At 45.4% G+C, this 14,281-nt stretch overlaps 1 protein-coding gene and 1 non-coding gene across 4 annotated transcripts in view; one reads left to right on the top strand and one right to left on the bottom strand.

Annotated features, from left to right (window-relative positions):
• Positions 1–14,281, bottom strand: part of LOC126106353 (interference hedgehog-like) — a 672,512-nt gene that overhangs the window by 376,187 nt on the left and 282,044 nt on the right. The gene's annotated exons all lie outside the window — the stretch shown is intronic.
• Positions 12,940–13,014, top strand: Trnas-cga (transfer RNA serine (anticodon CGA)). Its single transcript has one exon. It is a non-coding gene; the product is annotated as a tRNA-Ser (tRNA).

The following is a 14,281-nucleotide window of genomic DNA, read 5'->3' as shown; positions in this document are numbered from 1 at the left end:
CATCGCAATTGGCGATCACGAAGTTAAGGAATTCTGCTACCTAGGCAGCAAGATAACCCATGACGGATAGAGCAAAATGGACATAAGAAGGAGACTAGAATTGGGAAAAAGCGCATCTTGGCCAGGAGAAGTCTATTACTATCAATTATAGGCCTTAATTTGGGGAAGACATTTCTGACATGGTACGTTTGGAGCACAATATTGAATGGTAGTGAAACATAGACGCTGAAAAAACCGGAACAAATGATAATCGAAGTATTTGAGATGGGGTGCTATATAACAATGCTGACAAGGTGCAGAATGAGCAGGTTGGCCGCAAAATTAACGAGGAAAGGAATATACGGTAAACAATGACAAGAAGAAAGAACAGCATCAGGGAATAACTTGCATGGTACTAGAGGGAGCTCTAGCGGGTGAAAACTGCAGAGGAAGACAGAGATTGAAATACATATAGCAAATAATGGAGGACGTAGGTTGCAAGTGCTACTCTGAGATGAAAAGGTTGGTACAGGAGAGCGGGTCGCATCAAACCAGTCGGAAGACTGATGATGAAAAAAAAAACACCTTTTTGGAGAAAGAAAATGTCCTCTACAAGAATCAGTATGGAATTTACGGACAGAGATCTTGCAAATCTCAGCAGACTCTGCTCCTCAATGTGATCCACAGCGCTGTGGACATAGGCGCTCAGACTGATGCTGTGTTCCTTCACTATAAGAAGGCATTCGATACTGTTCCGCAATGTCATTTAGTGGAAAAATACGATCCTACCGGTTTTGCGACTCGATTCATGACTTCCTTGCAGATAGAACTCAACATATCGCTCTTAACGGAACAAAACCGACACATGTAAAGATAATTTCCAGAGTATACAATGGAAGTGTGATAGGGCCCTTACTGTTTACAGTGTACATAAGTGATATAGCAGAAAGCGTCGGAAGCTCCGTAAGACTGTTCACAGATGATACGGTTGTCTACAAGGAAGTAGCAACGCCAGCAGACAGTACCTATTTGCAGAACGACCTGCACGGGATTGCTGAATGGTGCAGGCTATGGCAGTTGATCCTGAACGCAAATAAGTGTAACATATTGCGAATGCATATGAAAAGAAATCCACTACTGTACAACTACACTAATGATGAAAAACTTCCAGAAACAGGGTCTACCGTAAAATATCCACTGCGACCTTAAGTGCTATAAAAGAAATAGTAAGAAAAGCAGATGCCATACTGGGATTCATAGGAAGAATCTGAAGTACACTACTGGCCATTAAAATTGCTACACCAAGAAGAACTGCAGATGATAAACGGGTATTCATTGGACAAATATATTATACTACAACTGACATGTGATTACATTTTCACGCTCTTTGGGTGCATAGATCCTGAGGAATCAGTACCCAGAACAACCACCTCTGGCCGTAATAACGGCCTTGATACGCCTGGGCATTGAGTCAAACAGAGCCTGGATGGCGTGTACAGGTACAGCTGCCCATGCAGCTTCAACACGATACCACAGCTCATCAAGAGTAGTGAGTGGCGTGTTGTGACGAGCCAGTTGCTCGGCCACCATTCACCAGACGTTTTCAATTGGTGAGAGATCTGGAGAATGTGCTGGCCAGGGCAGCAGTCGAACATTTTCTGTAACCAGAAAGGCCCGTACAGGATCTGCAACATGTGGTCGAGCATTATCCTGCTGAAGTGTAGGGTTTCGAAGGATCGAGTGAAGGGTACAGCCACGGGTCGTAACACATCTGAAATGTAACGTCCACTGCTCAAAGTGCCGTCAATGCGAACAACAGGTGACCGAGACGTGTAAGCAATGGCACCCCGTAACATCACGCCGGGTGATACGCCAGTAAGGCGATGACGAATACACGCTTCCAATGTGCGTTCACCGCGATGTCGCCAAACACGGATGCGACCATCATGATGCTGTAAACAGAACCTCGTTTCATCTGAAAAAATAACGTTTTGCCATTCGTGCACCCAGGTTCGTCGTTGAGTACACCATCGCAGGCGCTCCTGTCTGTGACGTAGCGTCGAGGGTAACCGCAGCCGTGGTCTCCGAGCTGATAGTCAATGCTGCTGCAAACGTCGTCGAACTGTTCGTGCAGATGGTTGTTGTCTTGCAAATGTCCCTATCTGTTGACTCAGGGATCGAGATGTGGCTGTACGATCCGTTACAGCCGTGCGGATAAGATGCCTGTCATCTCGACTGCTAGTGATACGAGGCTGTTGGGATCCAGCACGGCGTTCCTTAAGTACACTCCTGAACCCACCGGTTCCATATTCTGCTAACAGTCATTGGATCTCGACCAACGCGAGCAGCAATGCCGCGATACGGTAAACCGCAATCGCGATAGGCTACAATCCGACCTTTATCAAAGTCGGAAACGTGATGGTACGCATTTCTCCCCCTTACACGAGGCATCACAACAACGTTTCACCAGGCAACGCCGGTCAACTGCTGTTTGTGTATGAGAAACGGGTTGGAAACTTTCCTCGTGTCAGCACGTTGTATGTGTCGCCACCGGCGCCAGCCTTGTGCGGATGCTCTGAAAAGCTAATCATTTGCATATCACAGCATCGTCTTCCAGTCGGTTAAGTTTCGCGCCTGTAGCACGTCATCTTCGTGGTGTAGCAATTTTAATGGCCAGTAGTGTAAATGTAGCTCATCCACTAAACAAGTGCCTTTCAACGTTATTTCTCGACCGATTATTGAGTATTGTTCGTCAATGTGGAACACTTACCGGGTACGACTAATAGAAGCTATAGACTTGATCGAACGAAGAGCGGCGTTTCTCATCGCGGGTTCGTTCAGTCGCTGCGAGTGCGTTGCACATGCGCTCAACGAACAACAATGGCAGACGCTACAAGAGAGCCGCTGTGTATCACGGAGAGGTTTTCTGCAGAAATTCCGGCCGAATGCATTCTGCGAGGAGTCGGGCAATGTGTTACTTCCTCCCACAAACGCCTCGCGAAATGACCACAGCGAGAAAATTCGAGGCGTAATACAGAGCTTTACTGGCATTTATTCTTCCAAGACGCCGTACGAAAGCGGAACAGGGAAAGCGGGGATCGGATAGCAGTACCAGAAGTACATCTACAGGGTGTTTCAAAAATGACCGGTATATTTGAAATGGCAATAAAAACTAAACGAGCAGCGATAGAAATACACCGTTTGTTGCAATATGCTTGGGACAACAGTACATTTTCAGGCGGACAAACTTTCGAAATTACAGTAGTTACAATTTTCAACAACAGATGGCGCTGCAAGTGATGTGAAAGATATAGAAGACAACTCAGTCTGTGGGTGCGCCATTCTGTACGTCGTCTTTCTGCTGTAAGCGTGTGCTGTTCACAACGTGCAAGTGTGCTGTAGACAACATGGTTTATTCCTTAGAACAGAGGATTTTTCCGGTGTTGGAATTCCACCGCCTAGAACACAGTGTTGTTGCAACAAGACGAAGTTTTCAACGGAGGTTTAATGTAACCAAAGGACCGAAAAGCGATACAATAAAGGATCTGTTTGAAAAATTTCAACGGACTGGGAATGTGACAGGTGAACGTGCTGGAAAGGTAGGGCGGCCGCGTACGGCAACCGCAGAGGGCAACGCGCAGCTAGTGCAGCAGGTGATCCGACAGCGGCCTCGGGTTTCCGTTCGCTGTGTTGCAGCTGCGGTCCAAATGACGCCAACGTCCACGTGTCGTATCATGCGCCAGAGTTTACACCTCTATCCGTACAAAATTCAAACGCGGGAACCCCTCAGCGCCGCTACCATTGCTGCACGAGAGACATTCGCTAATGATATAGCGCACTGGATTGATGACGGCGATATGCATGTGGGCAGCATTTGGTTTACTGACGAAGCTTATTTTTTCCTGGACGGCTTCGTCAATAAACAGAACTGGCGCATATGGGGAACCGAAAAGCCCCATGTTGCAGTCCCATCGTCCCTGCATCCTCAAAAAGTACTGGTCTGGGCCGCCATTTCTTCCGAAGGAATCATTGGCCCATTTTTCAGATCCGAAACGATTACTGCATCACGCTATCTGGACATTCTTCGTGAATTTGTGGCGGTACAAACTGCCTTAGACGACACTGCGAACACCTCGTGGTTTATGCAAGATGGTGCCCGGCCACATCGCACGGCCAACGTCTTTAATTTCCTGAATGAATATTTCGATGATCGTGTGATTGCTTTGGGATATCCGAAACATACAGGAGGCGGCGTGGATTGGCCTCCCTATTCGCCAGGCACGAACCCCTGTGACTTGTTTCTGTGGGGACACTTGAAAGACCAGGTGTACCGCCAGAATCCAGAAACAATTGAACAGCTGAAGCAGTACATCTCATCTGCATGTGAAGCCATTCCGCCAGACACGTTGTCAAAGGTTTCGGGTAATTTCATTCAGAGACTACGCCATATTATTGCTACGCATGGTGGATATGTGGAAAATATCGTACTATAGAGTTTCCCAGACCGCAGCGCCATCTGTTGTTGACAATTGTAACTACTGTAATTTCGAAAGTTTGTCTGCCTGAAAATGTACTGTTGTCCCAAGCATATTGCAACAAACGGTGTATTTCTATAGCTGCTCGTTTAGTTTTTATTGCCGTTTCAAATATACCGGTCATTTTTGAAACACCCTGTACATCTACATCTATACAGATGCTCCGAAAGGAAGCGCACGGTGCGCGGCGGAGGGCACTGTGGTCTGTGACGTGTGGCCAAGTGGAGCGCTGTAATGAATTTCCCTATTGTCACTTCGGTATGGGGAGTGATTCCACTCGCTATCCATCGGATGTGAGGGATTTTCCACTTCGTTCTTTAGTGTCTGCACCTCTTGAATGATCTGCTGCTTCCACTGAGGAAGGTCTTACGCCAAAGTTCGCCTTATCTGTCCCAGCTCAGATAACACGGTGTCTCCTGATTTTCCTGGTTCCGCCAAAAGGTCATAAGTAACTTCCCTTACTACTTCCTTCAGTTCTGTCTTTACCTTTTTTCTATCAGATGGTCTTTGGTTTTTGTCCACTCTGTGTAGTGGTCGGATAACGCTTCGGCGTGAGCCTTTACCGTAATCTTTACCCGCTCCTCTATGTCAAGTGATTCTACTTGTTTCGTCCAATCATTTTTCTCCTTTCCCAGATTAGTGACAACCAGTTCCACGACGCTGACCTCCTTTGACGTGGTATCACAATTACCCTTTAATGCTACAGTTTCGCTATGGTATGCTTCTACCCTGGCATTAATTCCACCCTTGGCAGCTCCTAGTACTGCATCAAATTTACTAGATACCTGCTTGATCTCAGCCTCAACCTGTTTACGGATCTCCTTTATTACTGCTTCAATTTGCCCACCTATTTCCGACTTGACCTCGCCAAATTGGGTATTCAGATCAGTTTTCAAGTCGGTAGTTATTTCAGTTCTACTGTGTCAAATTTTCCATTTACCACTCGAAATTATTCATTTACCGCATAAAATTGTTTATTTACATCGGTAAAAGCTCGCATTAGTTCTTTTTTGTTTTCCTCAAAAAAAAAAATGGTTCAAATGGCTCTGAGCACTATGGGACTCAACTACTGTCGTCATAAGTCCCCTAGAACTTAGAACTACTTAAACCTAACTAACCCAAGGACATCACACACATCCACGCCCGAGGCAGGATTCGAACCTGCGACCGTAGCGGTCGTGCGGTTCCAGACTGTAGCGCCTTTAACCGCTCGGCCACTCCGGCCGGCTGTTTTCCTCCTCTCGTTCAGCTCTCTCACTTGCTTTTCGTACCTTTTCTGACCGCAATTGTCCCTTTTCCTGATTTTTCTTTTCCCTGTCACTATTTGTGTCGTGATCATGTTCGATCACGACCGGATATGAGACATAGCAACTACGAACAGAGAAACCTAAGGGACCAGACAGAGCTGGAAATTTTCTTTGCTGTACTACACCACACATTAAAAGAAGTTGTATTTAAATCAGAAACAAGGTAAATAACAATGCGCTTTCTGCCTTAACTACGACGTTTGCCGACATGCAGTCGGTCCCTGGTAGCTGTATGAAAACTATAAAAACGCCGTTATTTCTGTTCCCATTAATAGGATAGGATGGAAATAATAAATAAGCAGGCACTATAGCATTTGAGAGCACAATAGCCAATTTAATTACCTGAGTCAGTATTGCTAACAATAGGCTCCGTACAATTTCAATTTTCTGTCTTGCTCGCTGTTTCTTTAAATTATGTCCTTTAACATCTTCGATATTTCATCTTAGGTGCACACATAAATTCTTACATAGCATTGAAAAATCGTAATATTTTATAATAACTAATTAGTGATTGCGGACCGCGCCACATCCGCGTCCGCTGTCTTCAAAAATATATCAGGACTGTGGTAACAGTAGAGGATTACAATTATGCAGCTGTCAAAAAATAAGACACAAAATGTCGATATCGATACAGTTTATGAACAATTCGTATTCTGCGCAGTGGCGCGTAAGATATTCATTGAAATATCAGGTGGTCGCTGCTCAGCGACGATCTAAGAAATTTTTACACAAATTGTATGGCTTTTATGAGCCGGCCTGGTTAGATTATCGATTGTAAGTTTATTTAAGCTATCGAAACAGATACTAATATTATAGGATCTACCTGTACTCGTTATCTCCTTTCCTGTTCCACTCGCAAATAGGGCGAGGGAGAAACGACCGACCGTATGCCTCCGTATGCGCCCTAATTTCTCCTAGCTTATTATTTTAAACATAGCTGCGCAACAGCAACGGTTCCACGTAATAAGACTAAAAACAGCCGACCAGTTGCAATGGATAAAGAAATCTTTACCTAGGTTTCGGCAGATTTAAATCTGTCTTCTTCAGGAGGCGGCCTGAGGACAATCAACATCGTAGTTTACATTAAAAGGTATGAAACTTAAGTCAAGAATAGAGTTTAACACATATTAGAGAGCTCTTGTATTACAAAATATAAGAAGAACGCCTGGTACTTACAATTTTACATAAATATGGAATTATGTATCATCGTCGTTTTTACAAATATCTGCATAGATCCATTACTCCAAATTAAAATATAGCCCTGAAAATAGGGTTTGTCATGTAAATAAAAATTAGTACATGGATGTAGCAGAGCTCACAAGCGACTGAGTATAATCGGCCAGCGTAGTTACTCTGCGGCCAGGGCAGGTGGCGCTCATGTCGCGAATTATGAGCCGATTGGCGTACCAAAGCAACGTGTAAATTATCAGTATTAATAGCGTCCTTGGATAAAGTAACAATAAAAAGAAGGAAAGCATTTAACACTCCCGTTATAACAGTATGGGAGCCTTGGTATCATTAACGTAGATATATACATCAAAAAGGCAGGTGGCGCTTACGCCGAAAGTCACATACAGTGGCATATACAGCCAGAATATAAAAGTTACATTACAATATTAGTGAAGCACACACACCGTATATAAGTCAGAACTTTAAAACTATCAGTAATGGCTCTTAAGACAAAATTACGAACCCCTACCTTATCTTCGTGGTTCTTACGCACAATGTATGTTGGCGGCAGTAGAATCGTGTGGCAGTCAACTTCAAATGCCGGTTCTCTAAATTTTCTCAATAGTGTTTTTCGAAAAGAACGTCGCCTTCTCTCCGAGGATTCCCATTTCAAAAATGGTTCAAATGGCTCTGAGCACTATGGGACTTAACATCTGAGGTCATCAGTCCCCAACAACTTAGAACTACTTAAACCTAACCAACCTAAGGACATCACACACATCCATGCCCGAGGCAGGATTCGAACCTGCGACCGTAGCGGTCGCGCGGTTCCGGACTGAAGCGCCTAGAACCGCTCGGCCACTGCGGCCGGTGATTCCCATTTCAGTTCCCGAAGCATCTTCACAACACTAAGGTGTTGTTCGAACTTACTTACTGAATTGCTTCGATGTCTTCCCTCAATCCCACCTGGTGCGGATCCCAAACAGTCGAGCAGTACTCAAGAATAGGTCGCACCAGCGTCCCACATGCTGTCTCCTTTACTGGTGAAGCGCTCTTTCCTAAAATTCTCCCAGTAAACCGAAGTCGTCCATTAGCCTTCCCTACCACAGTCTTCACATGCTCGTGTCGCTTTGCAGTGTTACGCCCAGATAATTAAACGACTTGACACTAATAATACTGTATCCCAAGCAGGACGCCGGCCGCTGTGGCCTTGCGGTTCTAGCGCTTCAGTTTGGAACCGCGTGACCGCTACGGTCGCAGGTTCGAATCCTGCCTCGGGCATGGATGTGTGTGATGTCCTTAGGTTAGTTAGGTTTAAGTAGTTCTAAGTTCTAGGGGACTGATGACCTCAGCAGTTAAGTCGCATAGTGGTCAGAGCCATTTGAACCATTTTTTAGCCCAAGCAGGACACTACTGTAATACAGGGTGATTCAAAAAGAATACCACAACTTTAGGAATTTAAAACTCTGCAACGACAAAAGGCACGGCTAAGCACTATCTGTCGGCGAATTAAGGGAGCTATAAAGTTTCATTTAGTTGTAAATTTGTTCGCTTGAGGCGCTGTTGACTAGGCGTCAGCGTCAGTTGATGCTAAGATGGCGACCGCTCAACAGAAAGCTTTTTGTGTTATTGAGTACGGCAGAAGTGAATCGACGACAGTTGTTCAGCGTGCATTTCGAACGAAGTATGGTGTTAAACCTCCTGATAGGTGGTGTATTAAACGTTGGTATAAACAGTTTACAGAGAATGGGTGTTTGTGCAAAGGGAAAAGTTCTGGACGGCCGAAAACGAGTGATGAAAATGTAGCACGCATCCAGCAAGCATTTGTTCGCAGCCCAGGAAAATCGACTCGCAGAGCTAGCAGAGAGCTGCAAATTCCACAATCAACTGTATGGAGAGCCCTACGAAAAAGGTTAGTTATGAAACCTTGTCGTCTGAAATTGGTTCAAGCACTGTCTGCAGCTGATAAGATTAAAAGAATCGATTTCTGTGATTTTATCCTTGCTCAAATGGAAACAGACGAATCTTTCGTTTCAAAGATTGTGTTTAGTGATGAAGCAACTTTGCACACTAACGGGAAAGTCAACCGTCACAATGTCTGTATATGGGGCACTGAGAATCCTCGGGAAACAACTCAGTATGAACGTGACTCGCCTAAGGTGAACGTTTTCTGTGCCATTTCAGCCAATAAAGTTTTTGGTCCCTTTTTCTTCGAAGGTGCTACTGTAACTGGACTACAGTATCTGGAGATGTTAGAGAATTGGCTGTTCCCTCAGCTCGAACAAGAAGCACAACAATTCATATTTCAGCAGGATGGAGCGCCACCACATTGGCACTTATCTGTCCGTAACTACCTGAACGTCAACTACCCGAGGCGATGGATCGGCCGCCAGGCAGCCCGTGACAGAGCACTTCATCACTGGCCTCCAAGAAGCCCTGATCTTACCCCCTGCGATTTTTTCTTATGGGGGTATGTTAAGAATACGGTGTTTCGGCCACCTCTCCCAGCCACCATTGATGATTTGAAACGAGAAATAACAGCAGCTATCCAAACTGTTACGCCTGATATGCTACAGAGAGTGTGGAACGAGTTGGAGTATCGGGTTGATATTGCTCGAGTGTCTGGAGGGGGCCATATTGAACATCTCTGAACTTGTTTTTGAGTGAAAAAAAACCTTTTTAAATACTCTTTGTAATGATGTATAACAGAAGGTTATATTATGTTTCTTTCATTAAATACACATTTTTAAAGTTGTGGTATTCTTTTTGAATCACCCTGTACTGTATCCAGTCATTACAGGTTTGATCTTCCTACTTATCAGCGTTAACTAACGCTTTGCCACATATAGGGCTAGCTGCCGTTCATCACACGAACCGCAGATTTTGTCTAACAAGGGAAGGCCACTACATCTGCAACGCGGATTTACTGTAAACTTCGCACACTCGAAGTACTCCATTAGGACAACAAAATGTGTAAGCAGTAGCGCGTACTTCTCAAGCGTTATTGAGAAAATCGCAAGATAATTTCGGACGTCAGATATACAGGGTGAGTCACCTTACGTTACCGCTGGATATATTTCGTAAACCACACCAAATACTGACGAACCGATTCCACAGACCGAACGTGAGGAGAGGGGCTAGTGTAATTGTTTAATACAAACCATACAAAAATGCACGGAAGTATGTTTTTTAACACAAACCTACGTTTTTTTTAAAAATGGAACCACGTTAGTTTTGTTAGCGCATCTGAACATATAAACAAATACGTAATCAGTGCCGTTTGTTGCATTGTAAAATGTTAATTACATCCGGAGATATTGTAACCTAAAGTTGACGCTTGAAACCTCCGACGTTCAGTTGCGTGTTGTAACAAACACGAGCCACGGTCGGCGAGCAGCATTTGCAGGGACATGTTTACGATGACTTCTTTCTGTGGGGTACGTTAAAGGAGAATGTGTACCGTGATGTGCCTACAATCCCAGAGGATATGAAACAACGTATTGTGGCAGCCTGCGGCGACATTACACCAGATGTACCGCGGCGTGTACGACATTCATTACGCCAGAGATTGCAATTGTGTGCAGCAAATGATGGCCACCACATTGAACATCTATTGGCCTGACATGTCGGGACACACTCTATTCCACTCCGTAATTGAAAACGGAAACCACGTGTGTACGTGTACCTCACCCCTCATGGTAATGTACATGTGCGTCAGTGAAAAAGACCAATAAAAAGGTGTTAGCATGTGGACGTAATGTGCTGTTCCAGTCTCTTCTGTACCTAAGGTCCATCACCGTTCCCTTTGGATCCCTACGTAATTCGGTGCTCTCCGATACACACGATCGAACAGCGGAGGAGTGGTACTCAAGCGTCAACTTTAGGTTACAATATCTCCGGATGTAATTAACTTTTTTACAATGCAACAAACGGCACTGATTACGTATTTGTTTAATACACTAGCCCCTCTCCTCACGTTCGGTCTGTGGAATCGATTCGTCAGTATTTGATGTGGTTTACAGTAATGTTAGGTGACTCACCCTGTATATACCTGTGTGTGACATTTTTATCATGAAGCGCCGGCAGCCGAGAAAAAAAGTGCTTAGCGTTAAAGCCCCGTAATCGCTGGGTCGCTGCATCATGTCCCGGTCGTCAGTTTTTTTTTTATTTCTAACACAGTCATTTCCTTCACTATTTATATTACAATTGATGTAATGGGGAAAATGCGTGTAATCGGAAGAACTTTTATTAGATTTACAATGTTATTTGGCAGCCTACAAATTTTTACTACCACAAATAATATAATATTCATAACTACCGACTAGTAAACGACCAAACGCATAAAGTGATACTGAAAACCTATGCTTGTCCGTGTCTTCAAAACTGTCCGTATTTAATCGAAAGAGAACGAGAAATTGGTTCTCGTGAAGACGCTACCAAAATACACTCGATACTGCATGACCAGTGATGAGCGCCGATATTTGAGGCAATGCTGCATTATGCATGCTTTGCTTCCAAATTATCGGCTGAAAGAGAGGTTTTTGAAAATGTAACCAGGTTTCTTTTTCCACGGAAAACCTCAAAAGACCTTAAGTGTGCGGAAAAATAGTACTTATTCAATGCAGCTGGTACCGTTTAACTTTTTGTTTTTCATGTTCTTACGAAAAATACCATCCTGCAACTTGTTCTCGTAATGTAGGAAGCGACGATTAATTGTACATTTTTCGAAAGCCGTCTGTGCCGGTCAAAACTTGGAGGTAACAAGTCGTTTCGGGCTCCTTCCAGGTGTGAGGGATTTCTCAAATCACGGACAAGTATACATTTTCAGTATCACTTTATGCGTTTGGCCGTTTACTAGTCGACAGTTATGAATATTACATTATTTGTGATAATAATGCCCGCATCTCGTGGTCGTGCGGTAGCGTTCTCGCTTCCCACGCCCGGGTTCCCGGGTTCGATTCCCGGCGGGGTCAGGGATTTTCTCTGCCTCGTGATGGCTGGGTGTTGTGTGCTGTCCTTAGGTTAGTTAGGTTTAAGTAGTTCTAAGTTCTAGGGGACTGATGACCGTAGCAGTTAAGTCCCATAGTGCTCAGAGCCATTTTTTTGTGATAATAAAAATTAGTAGACTGGCAAATAACATTATAAATTTAATAAAAGTTCATCCGATTACACGCATTTTCCCCATTACATGAACCGTAATATAAATAGCAAAGAAAATGACCGTGTTAGAAATTAAAAAAAAAAAACCGACGAGCGGGACTCGATCCAGCGACCCAGCGATTACGGGGCTTTAACGCTAACCACTTTTTTGTTTGTTTTCGTTCGTTGTATTTGCTCATGGCGGATGTCCCTAGACATCCGTTTCACGTCGTCGTTCATCCATTACTTCAGTTTTTTTATTACAGAGGGCAGCTAACCCTCTGACCGAACACGCTGAGTTACCGTGCCGGCTAATTACACATTTCAGAATGAGATTTTCACTCTGCAGCGGAGTGTGCGCTGATATGAAACTTCCTGGCAGATTGAAACTGTGTGCCGGACCGAGACTCGAACTCGGGACCTTTGCCTTTCGCGGGCAAGTGTTCTACCAACTGAGCTACCCAAGCACGACTCACGCCCCGTCCTCACAGCTTTACCTCAGCCAGTACCTCGCCTCCTACGTTCCAAACTTTACAGAAGCTCTCCTGCGAAACTTGCAGAACTAGCACTCCTGAAAGAAAGGATACTGCGGAGACATGGCTTAGCCACAGCCTGGGGGTTGTTTCCAGAATGAGATTTTTTCGCTCTACAGCGGAATGTGCGCTGATAGGAAACTTCCTGTCAGATTAAAACTGTCTGCCGGGCCGATATTCGAACTCGGGACCTTTGCCTTTCGCGGGCAAGTGCTCTACCAACTGAGCTACCCAAGCACGAATCACGCCCCGTCTGTGAGGACGGGGCGTGAGTCATGCTTGGGTAGCTCAGTTGGTAGAGCAGTTGCCCGCGAAAGGCAAAGGTCCCGAGTTCGAGTCTCGGTCCGGCACACAGGTTCAATCTGCCAGGAAGTTTTAATTACACATTTTGTTGTCCTCGTGGAGTACTCCGAGTGTACGAAGTTTGCAGTAAATCCGCGTTGCAGACGTCGTGGGCACCCCTTGTAAGTCGTCCTGTATCTTCGTACTGTCACTCAACTTGGACGCCTTACCGTACACCACGGCGTCATCAGCAAACAACGGCAGATTGTAGCCCACCCTGCCCGCCAAATCACTCACGCCTATAAGGAACGACAGCGGTCCCATGTGGCCCTCCGCCACAGACTACGAGATGGCCAGTGGACTACAGACGTAGACGGCGACGAATGCACCTCAGCCCAGCCTCGCCAGCCGAGGCTTCAGGGCACTGCGTGGCTTGCGCCAGCTGTAAGCGAGTCTCCTGCAGCCTTCGCTTCGGTCCCTGTGTTTTTGCACACGCCAGCCAACCAGTCCGTATCTCCGCAGCCAAGGACGGGGGGTTCTGCCCGATGGAACGCCGGAACGGCAGGTATGCAACCTCTCCAGTTTCAGCGACGTCTTCTGCACAGTCGGACAGCACAGCCGTACAATTTTCCTCAAACTGTGTCCGGTCCGTACCATATTAGACGAAGTGATGCAAAAGTACGCATTTCTTCTCCTTATACACGACGCATGACAACAACGTTTCACCAGGCAACGCCGGTCAACTGCTGTTTGTGTATGAGAAATCGGTTGGAAACTTTCCCCATGTCAGCACGTTGTAGGTGTCGCCACCGGCGCCAACCTAGTGTGAATGCTGTGAAAAGCTAATCATTTGCATATCACATCATCTTTTTCCTGTCGGTTAAAATTCGCGTCTGTAGCACGTCATCTTCGTGGTGTAGCAATTTTAATGGCCAGCAGTGTAACTAACTAAACCCTGATTTTTAAGCTTTTGCACAGGCATGACGGTGTCCTTCATACGGCAACAGCAGTAACTGTCACACGTTGGTCGCGATGTAAGAGGCGTTCTGCCAGGACGGTTCGGCTAGGAAGTGCGGCAGGGCAGCACGGAGCCGCTCGTGTCGGCCGGGTCCCTACTATCGTGTTTTAGGCAGCGGCTATCGCCTGATTTACGGTGAATGCGCCTCAGACAGCAGTTCAGCCCGCACTCTAGCTATCTATGTACCCTCGCCCGTCCTGGCGACAGTGCGATAGCGTGCATTCTCACCAAATCGTACGAGCCAGAGTTGGTCCAAACATTCTGTGACGGCAAAACTTATTAAGTGAAAACAAAAAATATGAGCGTATAGGAAATTAA

This window comes from Schistocerca cancellata, chromosome 10, assembly GCF_023864275.1.
Source record: "Schistocerca cancellata isolate TAMUIC-IGC-003103 chromosome 10, iqSchCanc2.1, whole genome shotgun sequence".
NCBI classification, from domain to species: Eukaryota; Metazoa; Arthropoda; class Insecta; order Orthoptera; family Acrididae; genus Schistocerca; species Schistocerca cancellata.
The sequence above is the reverse complement of the archived record's forward strand: the minus strand, read 5'-3'. Positions and strand labels throughout refer to the sequence as shown.